Here is a 10,562-nt window from a genome sequence, read left to right as displayed (position 1 = left end):
TTCTCACCTCCCTGGCCTGTGCGGTCACCAGCCCATCACCTCCTGTGTCTGGTTGTGTGTGACATTTGCTTTTCTCGCCTTCTCGACCTTTGTCTTTCTCCATGTAGCTTGATGTGCATCTGTGATGGGGCTTTGTCTTCTTGTGGATCCCATGTCCGGTCCACCTTCCTGACCCCATTCCAGGGCCGATTTGTATTCCCTTTCACCTGCTGCCTATCCTCTCTGTACCTGTTTACCTCTCTTGGGTTCACTGTTCACCTTTGTTTCCGTGCATTAAAATGGTGAGTGAAGCTCACTCAGGCCCAGGCCCAAAACCTGGGGAAAAATTGGGCTCCCTGCCAACCACAGGGAATCTAGGGTCCTGAGAGAGCCAGGGATGCCATAAAACATGCAAACAGACTCTGCACAGTTTACTAAGTAGTCAGTTATGCCATAATTCTGTACACACCAAGCAATAAGGAATATGGTGTCAACTCCTCATGCTTCCTCCCTGAGAAACAGGACAAAGACTGTGCAATAGAGAAGAACCTTCGTGTTCTACTGCAAGTTCATCACTAAAGGGATGTTGCCTATAAGCTTAAATTAGACATGATGGCCCATCTCTGGGAACCCTGCTTCCCAGGGAAAAAGCATTAAGCTAAAATACCTTTATTTAGCTCACAAGAAAAATCCTGACCAGGCCCACCTGTGAATGGCTGCAGGAAGAAAAACCAACACATCCTTTGGGAACCTGGCTGGAACCAGGACTTTATCCCCTTCCCTTTTAGTATAAAAGAAGTCTGAATTCTAACTCCAGGAAGATGGTTCTCTAGGACACTAGTCCACCATCTTCTTGGTCTGCTGGCCTTCCAAATAAAGTCGCTGTTCTTTGCCTCAACAACTCATCTCGATTTATTCGGCTGTTGCGTGGGGGAGCACTATGAGCTTGGACTCAATACACCTGAGAACAGCCTAGTGAAGGAAGATGGATCTGCAGTGGTCCAATTTGATCTATTATTTTTATCTCTCTGGTTTAACACCATCTGTCCTTCAGGTTCCTAGCCTCAGAGAAGCAATGTACCACACAGACCATGAGAAGGGATCTTTTCTCATTTCCTCGCTGGTCCATCAAACACAGATGAATCTAAGCCCAGGATCATCAGCATATTCATCAGTTATATCCTTCCTCTTGCAAATGTGATACTGCACCGATCTGTTCAATGTTTGAACTTAAAGAGAGTCATCTTCCTCCATGGGCTCTCTGTGAAATGCAGCCATTTTTCTGGAAATGGCTTCCCTCCCACAGGGTAGGGGAGGGTGCCGTACTGACCATCCTTGCCTGTCGATAGGAAAGGAATGTCTTAGTTGAGAATGAACTTGCAAATCCTCTGCCAGTGCACAGAATAGATGGGCCCTGGATTACTTGCTCTGGCATGTGTTTAGACATCTCCAGCCATGGACGCACTCTTATTTCATTCTTCCAAGCCTTCTGTGCATGGACTAAGTGGATATGCTATCTCTAGAGGTTGGGGCTGCCACCTTCTACTTTAGACAGGAGCCATCATGGTGTGCACCCTGCCCTAAGCACTTTCCTCCATTATCTCATTTAACAAAATGCTGATCCACTTTGGAGTTCATTTCACAAGTGTTCAGCTCGTGATGTACACTCAAATAGACATGTCACTGAGCCTAACTAATATTTGCATCATGTTTAGTGATTTATAAGGAAGTTCACATGTATCATCTTTTTTAATTTCACAGCTCAGTGAGGTGGGCAAAAGCAGTATTACCATCCTCATTTAACAGATTAAAAAGTTGAGGTTAAGTGATTGTACTTGGTCCACACAACGCACCTAATCCATGCCCTCTGGAGCTATAGAACCTACCTGGAGAGAGCACGCTAAACACATAAACATGCAAAGTATCCATAATTAAAAACTGAATAAAAGCTGAAGGTTAACAATAAAGTACAAGAAACTGCAAGAGAGAAGGACAGATAGGAGCTAATTTAGATGAGGAATGTGGCGTCCTTGAGGAGGTGACACAGAGAGTGGAAGCCAGCTGAAGGGTCTGGGATAACTTCCGGACTAGGGCTCTCTCCACTGGCAAAATATGCACTCGGATGGTGAGTGACAAGCTCCACCTGCAAAGAGCATGTCCCACGGCCATTTCCATAAGGTTCCTGAACTCATTCCAGCAGAACGGTCCCTTTCCCTGGGACGCTGGGCCACCTGGGCAGGCAGAGATCAGCAGCTACACCTCCATCCCTGCACTAGGCACAGCCTGAGTCTCCCTTTCCTCATCCCCTCAGCTGCCTTTTCCTCTCTCACTGGTTGTGGAGAGGGAGCTATTGTCAGACGGAGAAGAGATGGACATTGAAACCGGAGCTTAAATGATAACAGCAGCTGACAATTATCGAATATTGAGGCTCTCAAAGCTCCACTACACTATGCCCTGAGCTCTACAGAGATGGACTCAACTGCTCCTCCAGCATCACTGCCGGGAAGGTGTGGGTTATTACCTTCTTGGTTTGAGGAAACTGAGGCAAGGCCACATGGGCAGCAAGAGGAAGAGCCAAGATTCCAAGTATTTAATCTCCCTGCTCTGCTGCCTCTCCGCAGGGCCTGAGAATTCCAGAGTGAATCTGCAGCAGGGTGATTTATTGAGATATTAATTTGCAGTGTGTCAGAGTTGTTGTGGCGTAGCAGAGATGAATCTGACTAAGAACCATGAGGTTTCGGGTTCAATCCCTGGCCTTGCTCAGTGGGTTAAGGATCTGGCATTGCTGTGGCTGTGGTGTAGGCCAGCATCTACAGCTCCAATTAGACCCCTAGCCTGGGAACCTCCATATGCCATGGGTGCAGCCCTAGAAAGCCAAAAAAAAAAAAAATGCAGTGTGTCCTCTGCGTTTTCTTTTCCTCCTGCTCCCCTCTCCACTTTCAGAAAGTGAGTGAGGCCTTTTGTATTTCCCTCCATCCATCCTCCAGCTGAAGGATCCTTCTGCAAATGCTTTCTCTTGCCTTTTAGGGAAATTGGATCTGAAGAGGTGAGGCTGGGAAAGTTAGGGGGGGCGGGGGCGGGTGAGTTTGAGGCAGCCAAGGGGAGGAGGAAGCTAGTGAAGAAGGTGGGGTGGGAACGGGACATCCAGGTTATCTCTGAGCCGGTTCCCCAGGGACCTCTGTGTGTGTAGAGCCTTCCGTGCTCGTGCAGATGTGGACCATTGGGAGTGGGCAGGAGGCTCAGAAAATGAAGACCAGTGAATTCCCATCCTGGCTCAGTGGTGAATGAACCTGACTAGGATCCATGAAGACGCAGCTTTGATCCCTGGCCTCGCTCAGTGGGTTAAGGATCTGGTATTGCTGTAGCTGTGGTGTAGACCGGCAGCGGTAGCTCCAATTCGACCCCTAGCCTGGGAACTTCCATCTGCCGCAGGTGCAGCTGTAAAAAGCAAAAAAGAAACAAAGTGAAGACCAGAGGCTTGGCCTTTTTTCCTCTGGGATTGTTGTCCAACCTCTGAGGATGGTAGGGGTGATACTGGGAGGAACCTGCCAATGACAGCTTAGAATAACAAATTTGACTCCAGATGGAGATGGGGGAGAATAGTTTGGAGCCAGGTTTAAGTTAAATTTTAACTTAATTAATGTTAATTAAATGATCTAATTAAAATTTTAATTTTAATTTGAAGAAAATGAAGAAGCGAATATTTCCTACCCCCCCCCCCGATCTGTGGCTTATTCATCCTCTCTGTAAATCCCGTCTCACAAAATCACCATCCATCTTGAAAGTTCATAGGCCTCAAGAACCAAAACCAATGCCGGGAACCTCAATTCCATCTCCTCTGGCTCTGTCTGCTCTGCTCCACCAGGGCCTGCAACTAGATCTCCAATCAGCGATTCTTCCAGCCAGGTTGCCACCACAGGCCCGGTAGTGCTAAAGGGCATTCAGAAGGCAGGTGTTCCACACAAACCTTTTTAAAAGGACTCCTTTTAAAAATCAACCTGAAGTAGTTCCCATCCTGACTCAGCAATAACAAACCTGGCTGGTATTGCTGAGGACATGGTTCGATCCCTGGCCTAGCTCCATGGGTCAAGGATCCAGCATTGCCGTGAGCTGTGGTGTAGGTCCCAGATGCAGCTCAGACCTTGGGTGGCTGTGGCATAGGCCGGCAGCTGCAGCTCTGATTCAACCCCTAGCCTGGGAACCTCCATGTGCCGCGGGTGCAGCCCTAAAAAGACAAAAAATCAATAAATAAAATCAGCCTAAAACTACCATAGCTACGCATGACTATAATCTTGCATAATTTACTCCCTGCATCATTTGTGTCCTTTTTCTAACTCTTACTGTTGCTCTTCTCACCATGTGTGTATTTTCTGTTAACGTCTCCCCCCCACCGCCCACTTTTTTAAACAAAGCTCTAGCCTCAAACTCCTGACATGAGGAGTTTCCCCAGTGGCTCAGCAGGTTAAGGAGCCAGCGTTGTCACTCGTGGCTCTGGTTCCATCCCTGGCCCCCGGAAACTTCTGCATGCCATGGGTGCAGCCAAAACAAACAAAAAAGATCCTGACATCGATCTCATGATATAAGCCTGGGGAGAGCAGATTTCCTCACTCATCCTCCCCCACTACCCCCAGGCTCCTGGCTGGTGTACCTGAGCACCCTCTGAGGGGCTGGTGCCTTGTGGCCAAGGTGCTGCCAATCCCTCCACCTCCGAGGTATCCAGAAGGGTTGCCAGGCTCTGCTTGGCCTTCCGTCCAGCTTTTAAGTATACCAGGTCCAAGTAGGAGCAGCTCCAGACCACCGCAAAACTCTGGCCCTGCCATCTGTGTGGGCCTCGCGGCAAAATCTCTTTGAAAAGAAGCAGGTGCCCTCATTCCCAGGGCATCCGAAAGCCAGGCTGTGGCCCAAGGAAAACAGGCCAAATACCTCGGAGGATCTAATGCACTTTGTCACTTGGCCCTGTTAGACTGGTTTGCGGGGTGAGCACTGTGTGGGAAAGGGCGCTGGGTTAATCAGATGCAGGCCCCTGACCAGTAGGAAGGGAGAGAAGAGGAGGACAAGGAACTTCCCACATTTCCAAGTGGAGCTCATCTTTCAGGGAAGGGAGAACATGCATAATGTGGTGTCGTTCCTGAGCCTGACAATGACTCTGTGTGTGAGCTATCAGCCAATAGACCAGCAGGCCCTTTGGCAGGGTGACAGGCTTGCTGGACTTGGAGCCAGTGGACCCCAGCGCACATCCAAGTTCTGCTACTTAGGAGCTCGCTGACCTTGGGCAGCATCCTCCACATTTCCACCTCTGGGTTTCTTAACCCTGCAACCCATCCTCGACACTGCTGCAGATTTATCTTCCTTAAACACAAATTTGACCATGTCGCTCTCCTACTCAAAACCTTTTCTAACTCCTCCTTGCACTCGGGGTAAAACCCAGCTCCTGGCTAGCACAGTGGAAGGCCCTCTTGTGCGTCAACCTTCCTTTGGGCCGCCCCTCCCCTCCTCCCCCCTGCACTCGCAGCTCAGCACAGAACTGCTGTGCTGTGTGTTCCCCCAGACTTTTGCCTTTGCTGATGCGATTCTGCCAGGAGAAGCCTGCGCACGGTTCACTTCTCTGGTGAACCATTCAAGTTAGTGACTCGAGAAGCCTTCCAGTAAAGGTCCTCAGGCCCCTTGTGCACCACCAAAGGCCTTGTAAAACCTATATTGCAACCATGTGTTGCCACAGATTTAGTTAAAAAAAAAAATCGTGGTAATAGGAAGCCCAGTTAATTTTTTAAATGTATATGGGATATATTTATAACTAAAAAACATTTGTTGTTAATATAAGCCTCAAATTTAGCTGGAGGTATGTTTATATGGATTTTTCCAATTAGATTTAGTCACAAGAGAATCGAGGCTGAAGAGACCCATAGGTATACCCTTGGTACCCACAAAATGACTGGCAGGTGCTTTATAATCTTTATTTACTTTACATGATCGGCACCTGGAATTTCTCGCCTTAAGTTACTCATTTTACAGCCAAATGAATAAACACGACATCCATTTTTTTCTTCGCCTTTTAACATCAGATATCCTGTTCAAGCCTAAGTGTCGCCCCACGCACAATTTAGACTGGTTTCTGATTTTCCAGATCCAACCTGCAATGGACGCCGATAGACGCTAGATGGTGCAATGGACTAACGTACTTGCCTTTCGCTCCATTGCGGGAGCGGGAAAGAAAGAAGACGCAGCGCTGCCGCAGAGCCCCTGCATTATTGATTGTAACGCTGCCGCAGAGGTGGGAGGAGCCCGCCGCCATCTCGGCAGGTCTCCCGCAGGATTCCGGAACGTCCCTTCAAGATGTTTTTCCCTCGCTGCCAAGTCCCTTGATGTGGGAGGGGAGGGCCATTCATTGCACACATTTTTCTCATTCATAGGAAGATCGGACTTTTCAATAGTCAGAATTGTTTCATATTGTCATTGGGAACAGCGGCACCAAAGAATAGCAGCTATGCTTTTTGAAAGCCAACGCCTTTTTAATCAACATCTATTTTAAAATATTACCAATGTAATTAAAAGGCAATAAAATCGTGTGGGAGTGGGGTTAGGGTGTTCACCACCCAATTATGACATTCGTTTATAAAATAAATGAAATAGATGAAAATACTTCGGATGTAAAATAATTTCATTAGATTGATGTGGGCACGCCTGCATTTTCAGCCCGCGTGGTAACCGGAAATCTGCACATTCTAAATGAAAAGAGATGCTCTAAAACTAAACCGTGGGTGGGGCCTCCATGTGAGCCATGGTTGGCAACTCTCACTAATGACCAGTAGAGGGCGATAATCCTTTCAGACAAAAAGGGGATTCATACGAACAAACGATACATTTATGCAGCCAACATTTCATTGTAACAAGGAACTTAAAATGTATGCTCATTCACCAATCCTTTCATTTGGGCAACGCCCTTTCTTAGAATAGGGATTTGCTGGTTAGAGTGCTGTATTATCTCCCTTCTTTGCAAATCACGCACCCGTAATGCTTGTCCTCTGTATTGTCTCACTGATCAGATTTCCTTAGTGAAATGAGACTTTAAGGACAGTACAAAGCATCTTGACTCAAGAAGCTTTCTAGATGCTGTACTGATAACCACCAAATACAATTCAACAATGCTTTTTAAATCAACTTTCCTACATTGAGTCTTCCCCAAGCTTAAGCTTAATTTTCACCAGTAACACATTCCTTTTTCTTTGTGTATCCTTGTATCACTGGTTTTAATAATATTTGGTCAAACTGTGTAATTATCGGAACACAACCAATCGAAATGAACAGGTTAGGAAAGAAGCAAACAACACACTGTGGGCCCATTAAACAGCAGCCTCTGTGGTACCAGCCCCCAGCCCCCAATGCCCTATGGGCATTGGTCAGCATCTTGGTTTAGGCTGCTCTCGTAGAACACCATAGACTGAGTGGCTTACAGGCAACAGAAATTTATTTATCATAGTTCTGGAGACAAATGTCTGAGGTCAGGGCCATGGTCAGGTTCTGTTGATGGCCCACTTCTTGGTTCAAAGACAGCAATCTTCTTGCTATACACTGACCTGTTGAAAAGAGGGAGCGAGAGCTCTCTGGACTCCCTGATACCATCACGTTGGAGGTTGGGTTTCAACACATGAATTTTGGAGGAACATAAACATTCAGTTCATTACATCCAGTATGTTTCTTTCTTCTTCTTTTTTTTTTTTCTTTTTTGTAGGGCCGCACCCACATCCTATGGAAGTTCCCAGGCGAGGGGCCTATACCACAGCCACAGCAACTCAGGATCCGAAGAACTGCATCTTTGAACTACATCACAGCTCACGGTGATGCCGGATCCTTAACCCACTGATCGAGGCCGGGGATCGAACCCACGTCCTCATGGATAATGGGTTTTTTCTTCTGCCCGCAATGGGGACTCCACAGCCAGTATGTATCACAAAGGAAATTGATAGTTAATCTGGCCCGTTGGTGGCATAGAGGTCATTTAAAGAGCTCCTACTTAAATTTGAAAAGTAATCATTTTTCAAAAGACAAATAAAAAAAAATACACAGTAATCTACCACTTAGCCAAATCCACAGGCAAGGTAATTGAATCAATTGCTAAATCCTATGCTGGCCTAACCCAAGCCCTGGTGGAACAAAACTGAGCTCCATCTCACCCCCGGCAGGGCTGGTGCTTGATGAGGCTCATCCACAAAGGCCTCCCTAGAGTGAGACGCGTGTCATATTTTTGGAGTGTAGAAAGCAGCTCTTCAGCCCTGGCTGCTTAAATGCCATCTGTGGGCCCCTGCCAGTCACACAGACATTGTCCTGACCAGCCCCTTCAGATTTTATGTCTAAACTTAGGATATCCAACTGCAGCAAGAATTTTAGTCCTGAAACTCAGGTGAACAGAAAATAGCACATATACTTATTTATTCTTTTCGTCTTTTCTAGGGCCGTACTCACAGCATATGGAGGTTCCCAGGCTAGGGGTCAAATCGGAGCTTGTAGCTGCTGGCCTACACCACAGCCACAGCAATGTGGGATCCAAGCCGCATCTGCAACCTACACCACAGCTCATGGCAACGCCGGATCCTTGACCCACTGAGCAAGGGCAGGGATCGAACCCGCAACCTCATGGTTCCTAGTTGGATTCGTTAACCACTGAGCCATGACGGGAACTCCAGCACATATATTTAGAATCTCTTAAATTAAGTTGAATGTGACTCCAAACCCTCCTTTAAGGGCTGCTGAATCATAATCATTTTGGGGCCTGGTTGGTGGCAGGGTTCCTGGGTCCTACAGCCCACAGGCCACCTTGCCCCAGGGCCTGTGGTTCCTTCCAATCTAAAGACCTGGCTGTTTCTGTGCCACTCCTGGGGCTGGAGAATCCCTGGGGAGCTGGAAGGTCCTGAACCTGAGGTCCAATAGCTCTGGTGAGGGAGAGTCTAGGGAGGTCTGGCCCCTTTTCAGCACATAGCCGAGGACTGGTGAGCAGCCCCCACTCTCGCAAGACCTGGGGCCAGTGGCAGGAGGATGTTTCTCCCTCACAACTCAGTTACCTCCAAAGACATGCCTCTCACTTTAGGACAGAATTTGCTGTCAACACGAGTGGCTGTGACCCCTTAGCACCAAGGGGTGGTAGAGACAGTTTGTGGCTTGGCACTACATGGACATGAGTTCTGTTTTAATGGGGACAAAACAATTTTAAAGATTTGAAGCAGCTTTCATTAAGAATATCCTGTCTTTTCTGGACAGTTGTAAAAACAGGAGGGATGGAAACTTCTCCACCGTGGAGAACACAGGGCCTCTGCTGCCGGGCTCTTGAAGCATCTCCACATGTGAACAATATTATTATTATTATTTAGGACTGAACCTGCGGCGTATGGAAGTTCCAGGGCCAGGGGTTGGATTGGAGCTGCAGCTGCTGGCCTACACCACAGCCACAGCAATGCCAGGGATCAAACCTGCACCCTCACTGACACTATGTCAGGTTCTTAACCTACTGAGCCACAATGGGAACTGCAGCAAATGCATTAATTTTTCAGTATAAGCAATAAATGTAATTTCTATTAGAGTTGTATACCTTTTCTATGCTAGTTTATATGATTCAAATGTTGGCTTTGGGAAAACAAATATGGAAGAAAATCAGAAAGGAATCGGCAGGTAGCAGAGTGATGGCAAAGAAGACCGGAGCTCACAGCACCTGGGAGCTGGAGGGTCACCCAGGTCAGAGAGTCACTTCCATTAGGGAGTACCTTATTTTATTTTATTTTTATTTTGTCTTTTTAGGGCCACACCCACTGCATATGGAGGTTCCCAGACCTAGGGGTCGAATTGGAGCTGTAACTGCTGACCTATGCCACAGCCACAGCAATGTGGGATCCAAGCTGCATCTGTGACCTACACCACAGCTCGTGGCAATGCCAGATCCTTAACCCACTGAGTGAGGCCAGGGATTGAACCTGCGTCCTCATGAATACTAGTTGGGTTCATTAGCCACTGAGCCTCTACGGGAACTCCAAGCTCCTTATTTCAGAAGACTGTGCAATTGTTACAATCCTCTGCAGCAACTCTGGCCAGTAGAATGTCCTGCTATGATGGAAATATTCTGTAATATAGAGTTTGCTGTTATAGTGGGCTTGCTCCTGGGTGCTTAAAATATGGCTAGTGTAACCAAGAAACTGAATTGAAATTTTTACTTCATTTTAATTAATTTAATTCTAATTTAAATAGTCATCTGTGCTGTCCACGTTGAACAGCACAACTCTGTGGTCTTTTCCTCTCTCTTTTTTTCTGGCCCCACTCACCACATGCAGAAGTTCCTGGGCCAGGGATACAACCCCCACTTAGCAGCAATCTGAGCCACAGCCATGACAATTGCTGAACTTTTAACACATTAAGCCACCAGGGAAGGCCTCGTCTTTTTCTCTTTTATTTTTTATTTTTTTGTCTTTTAGTCTTTTCTAGGGCCGCTCCCGTGGCATATGGAGGTTCCCAGGCTAGGGGTCTAATCAGAGCTGTAGCCACCAGCCTATGCCAGAGCCACAGCAACGCTAGATACGAGCTGCATCTGTGACCTACACCAC

The sequence above is a fragment of the Phacochoerus africanus genome, chromosome 2 (assembly GCF_016906955.1).
Source record: "Phacochoerus africanus isolate WHEZ1 chromosome 2, ROS_Pafr_v1, whole genome shotgun sequence".
NCBI lineage: Eukaryota > Metazoa > Chordata > Mammalia > Artiodactyla > Suidae > Phacochoerus > Phacochoerus africanus.
This window is presented reverse-complemented; position numbering follows the sequence as displayed.